The sequence below is a fragment of the Macrobrachium rosenbergii genome, chromosome 59 (assembly GCF_040412425.1).
Source record: "Macrobrachium rosenbergii isolate ZJJX-2024 chromosome 59, ASM4041242v1, whole genome shotgun sequence".
Lineage (NCBI taxonomy): Eukaryota > Metazoa > Arthropoda > Malacostraca > Decapoda > Palaemonidae > Macrobrachium > Macrobrachium rosenbergii.
Window position 1 is genome coordinate 20,604,971 of NC_089799.1, and position 16,366 is coordinate 20,621,336.

Consider the following 16,366-nt stretch of genomic DNA (forward strand, 5'->3'; position numbering starts at 1 on the left):
CACGTATATAATTGTCACGTGCAGTTTGGTGACTTATGCATGATATGTATATATGTATGTATGTATGTATGTATGTATGTGTATATATATATATGTATATATATATATATATATATATATATATATATATATATATATATATACATATATATATACACACACTTTTATATAGCTAAATCTTTTTCCGAATGGCCAAGTCGTTATCTTCCCCTCCAATTTACCCATGAGATGTTTCCACACTATACCTATTTCTGGGCATACAGTCAAGCTGAATACCACTCAGATTCCACTGATAATGCTTGCTATTCAAGTTAGATTCCCGATGCATGCATAAATGGAAGTCTTTACATTGGAATCCAGTCTTTATTCAGTTTAGCTTTCTCAATGTAGTCAGTCTAGTGCAGCCTGAATCACCATAACCCAACTTGGCATTTCACATTTCCAGCCTATTCGGTCTTATATCTACTGTATATCTATAGTTATTTATTATTCTCTCCATTACAACCAGTTTTACGGACATTTCTAACGCTCATTATACTCGACATTTTTACCTTTTAAACTGTAAATTCCCATAGAACAAGAGCTTAGTTAACATACAACCAAAATATTTATAGTATCTTTCACGCATGAGATAATGTATCAGTGAATATGTTACTTAACCTCATACTGAGATCCAAACGTATATATAACTAAAAACAAGTAAAAAATGCGCCGAAGTTTCTTTGGCGCAATCGAGTTTTTTGCATAGCCACTACAGCGTATAATCAAGGCCACCGAAAATAGATTTATCTTTCGGTGGTCTCGGTATAATGCTGTATGAGCCGCGGCCCATGAAACTTTAACCACGGCCGGTGATGGCCTGTCCTTTACCGTTGCCAGAAGCACGATTATGGCTAACTTTATCCTTAAATAAAATAAAAACTAATAGGACTAGAGGGCTGCATTTGGTATGTTTGATGATTGGAGGGTGGATGATCAACGTACAAATTTGCAGCCCTCTATCCTCAGTAGTTTTTAAAATCTGAGGGCGGACAAAAAAAAGTGCTGACAGATTAAGTGCGGACAGAAAAAAGTATGGACGGACAGACAAAGCCTGCACAATAGTTTTCTTTTCAGAAAACTAAAAATGACTTCAGCAAATAATGAGTGAAGAAGAACATTTCGCGTAAAACTACACCAATGACGAGAGATCTTACAATAAATATCTTATTCATAGCTCAGTATATATAAAAACAAACTCCCTTACACTTTTTCATAGAAATGCAATATTCCCTTTAGTGCAGCTTATCTCGACAGTTATAAGGATAATAGAAAGATATCGAAAAAAGATAAGAACCATTCCAGACATAGCCTGGGTCTTATTTCCTTTTATATAGACGTCAGTCCAGAGGTAATCCTTTCCTACAAAAAAAAAGAAGGAAATTCTTCAAAAGGCTACATAATCCTTCCATACTTAATAGTAAAGAAAAGACTTCAAGAGACTATCAGGTCACATTCTATATATGGTTCGGGTATCCTTTCGATCATTATTATGCTTTCAGTACACAACTGCCAAGTTCTGGATTCCAGACATTTTATATTGTCTTTACTTGATCATTTTTCTTCGTAACATCTCCCATATTACATCCCAATGTCTTGGTGAATTTTGTACGAAGACTTGGAAATAGTTATTGTAAATTTTATTATTACTATTATTATTATTATTCATGAAAATCTCATAATAACATGAGTCACCAAAATGGTGAAGAAATCCACAGTGGTGCGTATGTAAATCTATATTAGAAATACATATATAAGTGAGAGCTTTCGAGAACTTGCTTGATTCTCCTTCTCAAGCTCTCGAAAGCTCTCGTTCGTAATTTATATATATTTTCCAAAATATATTTACATTTCCACCATTACGGATTGATCATTATATATATATATATATATATATATATATATATATATATATATATATATATATATATATATATAAAATATTTGGTCTATCACAGTCATCCTATTCGACTGGGTGCTTGTATAGTGTGGGGGTTCCGGGTTGCATCCTGCCTCCTTAGGAGTCCATCATTTTTTCATCATGTGCGCTGTTTCACAATTTTCTGCATGGGTCCAGGAGCTACTGGCGTCCAGCTTTTCCAGATTCCTTTTCAGGGTCGTGCCTACAATTTCCACTGGCATATTCCCCATATCCTTATTTCGATTTCGATTTATCAGGTGAAAATCGATAAGAAGGATACCCAGTGGAAATTGTTATTGTTATTATTATTAGTAGTAGTAGTATTAGTAGTAGTAGTAGTAATATTCAACTGAAATAAATGGCAGCCTGTATGCCTCTGAGCTCATACTGTGCTTCTCAACTTGCGGTATAATTATAAAGAAGCTGACCGAGGTTCACTTGTTAACCCGACCTTCCGGTGGCCCACGCGACCATTTACAAAGGGTGAGGGGCACCAATCAAATTACTGTAAACGTGGGGGAGGGCGAGGGGTGGCCCTGGGAAAGGATGAAGATAAGGAAGTGAAATTAAAGGAAGTTGGAGGGTACAGAGAGGGCCAGACCCCCTCCTTGCTATGTCATTTGAAGAAACAAACTGGGAAGGTAGCTACGACTAGACCATTATGTGCATATTTGGATACGAATCTGCTTTTTAGGCATTTCTTCATATTCATTTATATATATATATATAGCATATATATATATATATATATATATATATATATATATATATATACATATATATATATATATATATATATATTATATATATATATATATATATTTACAATTATATACAGTATTATATATAATATATATATAATATATATATATGTGTGTGTGTTTTTGTGTGTGTATGTGTATGTATAACATGCTTGTGTTTAGGTACTTTTTTGCAATGTTGCCTTTACTTCTATATATAACACAAATAAAAGCCCTAGTTGCATCTGGAAATGCATGAATGTAAGAAGTGTATTCATTTTTCTCGTTCCAGTGAATGAATCCATTCCATATTTTTATTAAATGTCCATTCCATATTTTTATTAAATGCTATGCTTCCTGTAGTTAGGCGGTGTATTTTTCGGCGTTTGCTGGAAAAAAAAGGAAAACATTTCCTCCGTAACATAATATGTTATTCCCTATTTTTTTTAGTTATAGGAAGCAGTGATATAATAACACTTAACTTATATAACAGCAAGAACTTTTCTCGTTACCCATTAAAACTTGAAATACTCGTATTTTCTCGCTAGTCTGAACTCGATATAATTATTTATCGATAAATTTTTTTCGTTCACTTTTATTTAAGGAATACACGTCGTATATGATCTGTTTTCCTGGCATAGATTTATTTAAAGCGGAATTTACTTCCAAATTGATTTCCTGATAAAAACTAGTTCTAGCCAAAAGGTAGTGTATTTCCCTCTTGCGTTTGCCCTCTATATCGCCTAATAATAATAATAATACACAATAATAATAATAACAATAATAATAATAATAATAATAATAATTAATGAGAATTAAAGCCAATAGTAGTGTTAAAAATATTTTACAATAGTAAAAACATAAATATTTTTCACAACTGCAGCTTTAATAGCATTATTATAGGAAATTCTTTATAGGTAGCCTTGTTTCAGCACACAATATAATAATAATAATAATAATAATAATAATAATAATAATAATAATAATAATAATAATAAAATCATAATAAATCATGCAACAAACTGCATTGGAATGCAGTATAAAAGACGTTTCCTTTTTTTCATTTATCCTGAAATTCCTCCAAATATACAGTATAGTCAACTTCCGTCTTTCAGACAGCACATGAGAAGTATGATAATTGTAGATAACATAGGACATAAGATATATTCATAACCAATATGGAGCCAACAAAGTTTTACTGCACATTGATTGTTTAAAAAACTTAGAACGTTACCGTAAGGATTGGGGGTTGGTATAAGCATGGATCGTTATGCTTTTGATCTTCAATCTTTGTTATTGTAGTGCTTAATATCTTCGTGTTTTTAATCCGGATCATGTCAAGATTAGCTAACCCAACATCTCCATGTCAAGAACAAAGAACCCAATGATCCCCATGAAAATAATGGTCAAACCTTTCCGGTCCGAACTCCAGTTTCACATGAGGGCTAGCACTAAACACTGTTTCGCCGTGTTTAGCACTAGCCCCTGGGGCGTCAAATGTATTTCACCTTGTTTAGTACTAGCCCCTGGGGGGTCAAATGTGTTTCGCCTTGCTTAGTACTAGCCCCTGGGCGATCAAATGTCTGGTATCGAAGTGTTCATGTCTAGAACAGCGAACCCGATTATTCCCATGTAAAGAATAACGAACCCAATAATCTTCTTGTAAAGAATAGCGAACCCTGCTGCGAGTGGGTTCGCTAATCTGGACATGATCCATTAATCCAAGTGTAAAATTATTCATTGTTTTAATTAGAACCCCTTTATTACATTTTTATTACGCTCACGGACTAAACGCTATTGCACAAACATCAACGCATCATCTGCTTGTTTATATATTTTTTTCCTTCCCAAGTTTGGACCGAATCTCTTTTCTTTGTAATTCCTCTTATCCTCTTAGACTTGTTACTCCCCTACACTGGGATGCTAGTTTTGAATTGGTCCATATGACGTTAAGATTTCGTCAAAGGAAATATGTCACCATGAATCAATTTCACCCTGAGCCCATTCGATCGAGCTATCAAATGAATCAAAGATGGCAAATAAATAAAACAAGGCAGGCAAGTTTAAATGGAAAACTCTTGCCAGATGAATGTTTGAAAGACAAATAGAGCGATGGTAACAGAAATTCCATACGCCATGTGATATATCCCCATAGCAAAAGCACTAAATCAGAATACATTCCTACGCGTTGAAGAATATTCTGGTGTGTGTTGACTCTTTCTGAACATGGTAAAATTTCGTTATCTAAGCAATTTTGTTGGCAATATACTATACACTTGTCAACATGTAACTTCCTGTGACGCATATATTATTGGATCTCTTGGTTATTCTACATCATGTCAACAAGCATTTTATGCTATATCTGTGACAGCCATAATCATCTCAGGCTCGTATAACACCAATTTAAACAATAAAAAAAACAGAAAGGTAAGTGGCATAGAAAGATTTGTACATTGGACAAAATACAGGATAAGAATCTTGTAAAAATTTGTTTTAATTACACATATTCTTTTACTGTATATTGCTATCAAAAAGGAATATTGTATTTTCTATTTGATGCATATATGCATCAGATAGAGAAGTGGCAGAGAAGGGAATTTGTTAGATTGTAATCTGAAGAGCAAATTGAACGATGTACTAGTGAGGAGAGGATTCGCTGAAAGTGTCTATCTATACAAATTTTTAATTGAAGAGAATGAGTAAAAAATGCTGCTGTTAACTAAATTAACATACGCGATTTAGATAAATAGGAAATGAACACTGTATATAAGCGGGAGAAGGATGAAAGCTGGGCGATAGTTCAACGCAATAATACTGAAGAATATATTGAACACTGAAAACTGAATGATGGAGTCAGAATCATCAAGGAGTGTTTGGTGGGTAAAAGAGAATGGCAATAATAAATAACAGCAGGGGACTATGAAAGAAGAATTTTTCAAATCAGAATTGTATGACAAAAACAAATATAATGAACAGATATAAAAGAAGATAAATAATGAATTCGAGTATTAACAGGGAAAACGAAAGCCAATTGCAAAGCAAAAGTGTAAATCTCAGCGGTAACTATTGGTAGAAAAACTGACTGCCCTCTATGGAATGGAATTTCGAGAGAAAGGTGAACAGCTAAATTGATCGTAAAATAAATCGTGGAAACAGAAAGATGCTGTCCGAAGAGAATGCAGTCTTCAATCGATGGAGTTTCCATCTTCAAGACTTGCTGAATGTGGGTGATTGAAGAAGATCTGAATTATGCAAGAGGAGAATAGGTTAGCCATCATCATAAAAATTCCAGTGAAGGTGACTATTGAGGACGTAAGGAGGGCAGTTTCAGGATGGGAAGGCGCAGTGATATTGTTAGGGTTATAAGTGAGATGTAGCGCAGTGGTGACTGAATAGATAACAAAGATATATAGCGTGTGTCCCGATGGGTAAAGATTTCCAAGGAAAGAGTGACAGGAATAAAGGCCCGATTGTTTATGAGAAATGATGATGGACGTAACTGTAAATCTTTTTTTTTTCTTTTTTTTAGTCCGTGGAAAAGCTCTTATGCGTTGTCGGAAGCTTGATGATGACTGGCTGAATATAACATTTCCAAATAGCTTCAATGCAATGGGAATTTTTTTCTAAGAAACAAAATTCAAATAAACACATGAAGCGAAAAATTATATTTACTTATGGTTACATGAAGCAAAAATCAAGGACATGTTGCGTTTGTGGAACTGCCCAACATTTCCAAAGTTGGAATGATACTAGAAGTCAGAAAGAAGAGCAGCAAACAGGTTTCAACTGAAAATTATTTGTGGTATAGTTTGTAGTCACAGGAAACACAGTACTGGTGGTGGATAGTGAGAAGACACTGCAGGAACTAGAAGAGTATAACAATCCTTTGAAAGAGGATGGAGTTCAGGGTCAGAATTCACGAAAATCGAGGTTATGACGGAAAATGTATGCCTGGAAGATGGAACAGTGTCAATATGGACAGTGAAAAAACATTGGAGGTTGATTTTAATAAATATTACTGAGTAGATACATTACATAATGGTTAAGACAATGAGTACATAAGTCAAAGAATACGTGAAGCAAAACTGGTAGCCGGGTATGTGCAAAAGACTGGGAAGAGACTTGGGTATTTTGCATTCACTGGTCATTTGGAAATAATATCAGTAGGTTGCTAAAAAAAAATGTGCCATTCAGAGGAGTCCAGAGAAGGAAGAGAAGAACATCTAGAAGAGGTTGAATGGATGTAATGAAAGAGTCATTTGAAAACAAGGACCTGAATGTCGTGGATGATTAAGTATATAATTAGGACGAGTAACTATATAACTAAGAAGCTCTAGACAGATGGTGAGAAAGAAGTATGGGAAAAGAGATGCCTGAACCTCAAAGAAGTGAAATACTATGTACAAACAGAAGTAAACGATGCAGTGTATTTATTAAGACTTGGTGAGGTTTTGATAAGTCTTCTCGGCATTTCCATGACACAGCTAATGCTGTAGAAGTTCTAGAGATGAAGGTCAGCCAATAATTCACCATAGATACATATATGTAGCAGTGTGTGACAAAAGAATGCCAAATAAACAAAACTAGGATCTACTGTATCATGATGAGATTAAAGATGATGTATGGTTCAGAAACATGGACATTTAGAAGGAAGGAGGAGCAGAAGCTGGAGCGAACAGAAATGAGAACACTGGCTTGGGTTTTGGGGATGTGTTGAGAGGATAGAAAGTGAAGAAAATTCGATGAGTGCTGGGGTTGTATAAATTACTGACATGATAAAAGCGTCAAGGTTGAGATGCCTTGGGCATACGGTAAGAACGAGTGAGGAGAAAGGAGTGATGGAGACTCGGAGAGAACATGCTAGGTATAGAAGGTCGAGAGGGAGGCAAAGTATTACTACATGGCATGACAAAGTGAGGAAGCATTTGGAGAGGAAGGGTTTAGCTGAGGAAAATGCTTTTGACAGAAAAGGCAACCGAGCCCTTAGAGCACTTGATGAAAATATATAATAATCATACAATTTTCGTGTATTTACAATGTGCATTTTGAGAAATGACGTAGAAAATAACCTGGTTCAGAACAAAGAGTGGTAAATGACCCAATGAAGAGTCAATAGCTTTTGTAAACAACTTTGTTGTGTAAACAGAAGTACTGTTTACGCAAACAAGCATGGACGTAATAACTCACAAGAGACCTTACATACTTAAGTCTAATTACAGACTAAAAATATACAAATAAATAATTCACAAGATCTGTGGAGGAATCATAAAACTTAGACCAAAACTGATGGTTTATTGTCCTACATTATTAAGGATAAATGACGGTTCTGTAGTAACAAAGCTAACAAACGCCCAATTAGAGCTTTGTGTTCCACAGCACAATAGATACTTGTAGTGTTTATTACATGACACATACAACCACACGTGTTACCAACATACAGGTATTACATTTATCTAGAAACATACATACAAACACATATATATTACAGATATACATATATATTATATATACATATATAGATATATACATATATTATATAATATATATATATATATATGTATATATATATATATATATATATATATATATATAAATTATATAAAATTATATATATATATGTACATATGTGTAACATTTATGGGTTTCTTCCTTTTTTTGTCTTTAAGAATCTGTATAGTTCTCATAGTTCAGTATCTCCGACCGGCCAGTGAAGACCAAGAGGAATTTTGTTTCTGGTGATAGAAATTAATTTCTGCTATAATATGGTCCTGACTCCACAATAAGTTGTAGGTCCTGCTGTTAGGTAACCAATTGCCCTTAGCCACGTAAAAAGCAAATCTAATCTCGCCAGCCTAGAGAGCTGTTAATCAGCTCAGTGGTCTGGTTAAACTAAGATATACTTAACTCTATAGTTCAGTCCATTAACCAAAAGAAGTTATCTTGAAATATAGTGATTACAAAACTGAAAGCAAGTTTTTTCTTCCAGTTCCATGTTTCCATAATCATCAAAAGTAAGTCTACAAATTAAATTTTGCCTACTTTATATGTAGAAAAGTCGCTTCTGAATACCATAACAAATAACAATTTATTAAATTTTTCAGTCTCCAAAAAACAAATATCTATCCCGTTATACCTTTCTCCTAAAAAGAAACTAACCATAAGTTCTTTCTAACAGCTCTTAGTTTCGATTACCATTAAAGTAAATGTGTATTAAATTCAATCCAGTTACTTTAATCAAAGTAAACATTTATGAAATTCAATCCGGTTACTTTAATCAAAGTAAACATTCATGAAGTTCAATCCGGTTACTTCAGTCAAGGTAAACATTCATGAAATTCAATCCGGTTACTTTAGTCTGTAAACATTCATGAAATTCAATCAGGTTACTTTAGTCAACATAAACATTCATGAAGTTCAATCAGGTTACTTTAATCAAAGTAAACATTCATGAAATTCAATCCGGTTACTTTAGGCAAAGTAAACATTCATGAAATTCGATCCAGTTACTTTAATCAAAGTAAAAATTTATGAAATTCAATCAGGTTACTTTAATCAAAGTAAATATTTATGAAACTCAATCCGGTTACTTTAATCAAAGTAAACATTTATGAAATTCAATCCAGTTATTTTAATCAAAGTAAACATTCATGAAATTCAATCCAGTTGCTTTAATCAAAGTAAACATTCATGGAACTCAATCCGGTTACTTTAGTCAAAGTAAACATTCATGAAATTCAATCCGGTTACTTTAGTCAAAGTAAACATTTATGAAATTCAATTATGTTAGTTTAGTCAAAGTAAACATTTATGAAATTCATTCCGGTTACTTTAATCAAATTAACATTCTTGAGATTCAATCCGATTACCTTAATCAAAGTAAACATTCATGAAATTCAATCCAGTTACTTTCATCAAATTAAACATTCATGAAATTCAATCTGGTTACTTTAATCAAAGTAAACATATATGAAATTCAGCCCGGTTACTTTAATCAAAGTAAACATTCATGAAATTGAATCTGGTTACTTTAGTCAAAGTAAACATTTATGAAATTCAATCCGGTTAGCTTAGTCAAAGTAAACATTTATGAAATTCAATCTGGTTACTTTAGTCAAAGCAACATTCATGAAATTCAACCCGGTTACTTTAATAAAAGTAAACAATTATGAAATTCAATCCGGTTTCGTTAATCAAAGTAACTATTAGAAATTTAACTGTTACATTAATCAAAGTAAACATTTATGAAATTCGATCCGGTTACTTTAACCAAAGTAAACATTTATGAAATTCAATCCAGTTAGTTTAGTCAAAGTAACGAATCATGAAATACAATCCGGTTACTTTCATCAAAGTAAACATTCATGAAATTCAATCTGGTTACTTTAAATACAGTAAACATTTATCCATTTCAATCCGGTTACTTTAATCAAAGTAAACATTTATGAATTTCAATCTGGTTACTTTAATCAGAGTAAACATTCATGAAATTGTATCTGGTTACTTTAATCAAAGTAAACATTTATGAAATTCAATCTGGTTACTTTAGTCAAAGTAAATATTCATGAAATTCAATCCAGTTACTTTAAACAAAGTAAACATTTATGAAATTCAATCCAGTTACTTTAATCAAAGTAAACATTCATGAAATTCAACCTGATTACTTTAATCAAAGTTAACATTTATGAAATTCAATCCGGTTACTTTAGTCAAAGAAAACATTCATGAAATTCAATCTGGTAACGTTAATCAAAGTAAACATTTATGAAATTCAATCCGGTTACTTTAACCAAGGTAAACATTTATGAAATTCAATCCGGTTAGTTTAGTCAAAGTAACCAATCATGAAATTCAATCCGGTTACTTTCATCAAAGTAAACATTCATGAAATTCAATCTGGTTACTTTAATCACAGTAAACATTTATACATTTCAATCCGGTTACTTTAATCGAAGTAAACATTTATGAATTTCAATCCGGTTACTTTAATCAAAGTACACATTCATGAAATTCAATCTGGTTACTTTAATCAAAGTAAACATTTATGAAATTCAATCGGGCTACTTTAGTCAGAGTAAAAATTCATGAAATTCAATCTGGTTACTTTAATCAAAGTAAACATTTATGAAATTCAATCCGGTTACTTTAATCAAAGTAAACATTCATGAAATTCAATCCGGTTACTTTAACCAAAGTAAACATTTATGAAATTCAATCCAGTTACTTTAATCAAAGTAAACATTTATGAAATTCAATCCAGTTACTTTAATCAAAGTAAACATTCATGAAATTCAATCCGGTTACTTTAAGAATCTGTATAGTTCTCTATAGTTCCGTCCATTAAACTAAAAGAAGTTATCTTGAAATATGCGATTACAAACTGAAAGCAAGTTTTTTCTCCCAGTTCCATGTTTCCATAATCATCAAAAGTAAGTGTACGAAATTAAATTTGGCTACTTTATATGTAGAAAAAGTCGTTTCGAATACCATACCAATTAAATTTATTAAACTTTCGAAGTCCCTCCAAAACAAATATCTACCCCGTTATACCTTTCTCCTAAAAAGAAACATATTGAACATAAGTTCTTTCCATCAGTTTTAAATTTCCATTACCATCAAAGTAAAAGTGTATGAGATTCAATCCAGTTACATTGATCAAACTAAATATTCATGAAATTCAATCTGGTTACTTTCATCAAACTAAACATTCATGAAATTCAATCTGGTTACTTTAATCAAAGTAAACATTTATGAAATTCAATCCGGTTACTTTAATCAAAGTAAACATTCATGAAATTCAATCCGGTTACTTTAATCAAAGTAAACATTCATGAAATTCAATCCGGTTACTTTAATCAAAGTAAACATTTATGAAATTCAACCAGGTTACTGTTACTTTAATCAAAGTAAACATTCATGAAATTCAATCCGGTTACTTTAATCAAAGCAAGCGTTTATGAAATTCCATCTGGTTACTTCAATCACAGTAAACGTTTATGAAATTCAATCCGGTTGCTTTAAATACTCAAACATTTTCGAAGTAGTTTCCAAAACACATAAGTAAACCATTATCCTTTTTTTCCTAAAGAAAATTTTTCTTTTAAAAGATAAAAATTGGAGTAGGCCAGGGGTGGGATAATCATCATAAAAGACTTGTCGACGAACCACTGAACCAAATAACCAACACAATGATGAGAGTTATTGCACATAATTGTTAGCCATAACGTTGATGTAAATGGAAGGTCTGTAGTAAACGAGGCTAATTAACTGGTAATTACGGCCTTTTTGTTGTCTAATGAAAATGAACAACTAACTGTGCTTTATATATGTTTTTACCTAGACAGGCGGCCTCAATTTAACCCTCCCGTTAAGAGCGCACGTAAGCAAGGTGGTATGCATGTTGCTATAGATATCCGAACTTATTTATCACGACTACGTAAAACTGAATTTAGACATACTTCTAAACATAACCGTTCAAATATATGGAAACCTTCCCGTTAAGAGCGCACGCAAGCAAGGTGGTATGCATGTTGCTATAGATATCCGAATTTATTTATCACGCCTAAGCAAAATTTTATTTTAACATACCTTTCAACATAATTGTCCAATTACAGCACACTGCTGTAAATATACGTATTTATTTATCACGCCTATGTAAAATTGTATTTTAACATACATTTGAACATAATTGTTCAAATATATGAGAGCAAGCGCAACGAGACACCACTGACGTAATCGCTGCGGTTAAGGGATTAATTTGATTTGCTTTAGAATTTTGCTGAGAACGAACACTTTTTTGACTGAAGTTCGAACACTATCTTCACAAACGACATTAATAACATAAGACTTTTAAAAGCTCTGATACCTTATCATTTTGTAACGTTGTATTCTTGTTACAAAATGATAATTTACTTACCTTTAAAAATAAAATGATAATTTCATATATATATATATATATAAATAACTATATATATATATATATAATGTTATATATATATATATATATATATATATATATATATATATATATTTTCAGTGTGTATGTGTGTTAATAGGTTCTAAAGTTTTTCACTAAGCCATCACTAAACATGCAAGATTCTTGAAAATTAACATATTTTTACCCTATTTCATTTTAAAGTATATTATTATTATTATTAAGATAACAATATTAATTATTATTATTATTATTATTATTATTATTATTATTATTATTAGCAGAAGTAGTAGTAGTATCCAATTTGCAAAGGCTTTTATAATAAATGCAGTGAGCCTTGATAAGAAAATACATTAAAGAGTAAAATGAAACATTCATTCGAAATCGTTAAGAAATCAAATAAATAAATTAAACTGAGAAATGAGGCTCATGCAAGCCTGCCCAATTAAAAAAAACTGCTAATACTCTGAACTATGAGGTTACAACAGTTCTACTACATGGCTTGGAAGACCATCCCATAATCTGGCCAGAGCTGGAATGAATTCTGGTATAATTTGTGGTTTCAAACCTCATCAAAAAAAGGAAAGTCGTAAGCACTGAATAGATGTCTACGCTAGAACACTTATGGAACGTGCATTAGTTGATTGAACGACGGAGGCAGAGATTATCGTAAAAGATCTGCAATAAAAAAAATAATAGAACTCACGTTTATATATACAATTCAGTATTAGAGTAAGCCTGAAACTTCACTTCAAATATCTGGCAAATCCTACGAGACACTTAGAAGAAATACTGTGTATACAGGCGTCTGAAATTGATCTAATGCTATCCCATTGGTATGCGTTGAACTCTGAAAAAAAAAAACGTAAATGCGCCAAGTTTTTCGGCGCAATCGAGTTTTCAGAGGAGCCCGCAGCCCATGAAGCTTTCAACCACGGGGCCGGTGGTGGCCCGTCCTATAGCGTTGCCAGAGTATCGATTATGACTTACTTTAACCTTACCAAAATAAAAAGTACTGAGGCTAGAGAGGTGCAATTTGCTATGTTTGATGATTGGAGGGTGGATGATCAATATACCAATTCCCTCTAGCCTCAGTAGTTTTCAAGATCTGAGGGCGGACAGAAAAAGTGCGGACCGAAAAAAGTGCGGACGGACAGACAAAGCCGGCACAATAAAGCCGGCACAATAGTTTCCTTTTACAGAAAACTAAAAATGGATTTCAAATGAAACCTTTTCTCACCTCAGCTGAGGAACGAGAAAGTTTTTCTCACCTCAATAAGATTAGTGTCTCGCCCGTTCGATTTCCCTGTCCTTTCTTTTCCCTATTTTCATGACTTTTGGGTAAATTACACAGTCTGCTCGTCAGCGGGTGGCAGCAATCCGCGCGAAGGAGCATGTCTCTCCACACACACAGACTTGCATACGTCATGCAGACTTCCATCGCATTAAGGAGATTTGTGTTGCTCGCTGATTGCTTTTTGTTGCAAGCATTTATTCTTGCCTTCTGTTCTATTTTGCTTCTTTGCCGCCTTCCATCATGATTTGAAGCATATATGTTTATTCCCTTTTCTTCATGTTTCTGAAGCAACGTTTACATTATTGGTAATTTTGTTTTGCCTTACTTTCATTAGTGAACATTTTTATTATCATTTGAAATAATTAATGTGAGGCCGTGATAATTTTCTAAAGACAAAGACACATTAAAACATTGCGAAATAGAAGCTATTTACATAATTCTTTCTGTCTGAAAAACAAAGTTCCTATTTTTTAAGGCATTTTCCAGTAAAAATGCTCATATTCGTGTTTTACCTCCACATGTTTTATAATAAGAAATTTTGTAAATATGAATTTATTTTTTCCTTATGGTATTTCAAATATATCCTATTGAACACTGAAGCCTTGGGAAAATTTATCACAATGAAAAATTTGTGGATGAAAATTTACAAACAATTAAAAGGAATTAATAACCTACCCGAGGTTACTTCATACCTGTTAATCCATATGTCACATATATATGTCGTGAGAATGCGAAGAAATAATTCTTGTTGTTGATATCACGGTAGGTTCTCAGTGTTCGAGACACGATGTTAGTAACAGAATTTTCAAGAAATCTAACTGAATGTTTTATTTTGAAGATGAAATTCGTGGTAGCTCTAACTTAGTATATAAAAGTATCAAGCTCTCTTTTCTTCAATATTCATCTGTTTTTAACAAGAAAATGAAGTAAATGGCCTCAGCAAACTCTTGTGTAGAGAGAGAGAGAGAGAGAGAGAGAGAGAGAGAGAGAGAGAAGAGAGAGAGAGAGAGAGAGAAACAACAATCGTAGTGTAAAAACAACTGTCTCTATATCTGGGAGACATGTTAGAATTTCCTCTCCAGCGAAGAAGGATAAGACTTCAACAAGGAAAAATTTCGACACCAGGTCTGAATCATCCTGTTTCTTGCATGACTTCGTGGTTGTTTTTCTTTTGTTTCATCTAATACCGAGATCGGGAATTCTGTCATCTCTGTTTCATCCGATTCTTCCAATCTTTCCTCTTTTAAACCCGATTCTTGTTATTCACCTTTTTTCTTCTTAACAGTGTGGAAAATTAGGTTCAAGGTACAGCTGGCTATTGCATAAACAAATACGTCACAGCTGAAATCTTGTTTTTGTGTTATTTAAGGAATACACCTTTTCTTCTGGAAAATTCATATAAGAAAATATAATACTAAAATATTTCGGAATGCAATTCTACTTCCAATGGTACAGACGAATGAAATATTGATCACTTGACATGCCTTTCATTAACTCCTAAGCACGGGTTGTCAGTCCAATTTCATGTTTTCACCTACGTATTTTCAGACGACATTTGTCAAACAACTTCTGGGAATTTTTTTCTTTATTTCCCGTAAGACTGATATAAATTGAGAAAAAGTTGAGTATACCTTAGTTTAACCAGACCACTGAGCTGATTAACAGCTCTCCTAGGGCTGGCCCGAAGGATTAGACTTATTTTACGTCAGCTAAGAAACCAGTTGGTTACCTAGCAACGGACCTACAGCTATTGTGGAATCCGAACCACATTATACCGAGAAATGAATTTCTATCACCAGAAATAAATTCCTCTAATTCTTCATTGGCCGGCCGGAGAGTCGAACGCGGGCCCAGCAGAGTGCTAGCCGAGTACGGTATCGACCAGTCCAACGAGGAACTTATAAATTGAGAAAGCTTATCATGTTTCAAAGAGACTGAACAAACCCAAAGGCATTAACAACATTTCTTCTGAAGTTTTTGACTTTAAGATTGTATTATTCTGTCGTCGAATATGCTGCCATGGCTCATTCTTTCCTAATAATGCTACTTTCCTCGTAAAAAAACTAGGCCTATGATTAAGATTAAAGTATAAAAACAGTTTTACAAAACAGCTAATTTTGTCTACCTCCATGGGAAATGTTTCTGTATTCTTCCCCCTTTGTTAGTTTATGGTCCAGAAGCTTCTCCTTTCCCTGTTTCTGATGATGTTCATTGGGGTTCTGTTTTGTTTTGTTATCTTTACGAAACGAAATTACTAGCTTTTAGTATTAATAATAATGAGGCTTCTTAAAAGTTGAAGTATTATGTATTAGTTTTGAAGCTTAAAAGTATGCCCAGTCCAATACCTTAAAAGTATGTCTAATCCAGTACACAATATGTACAGACACAATAGAGATAGTTATGGAAGGTTTGCTGGCTATCTAGAAAACAAGGGGAGA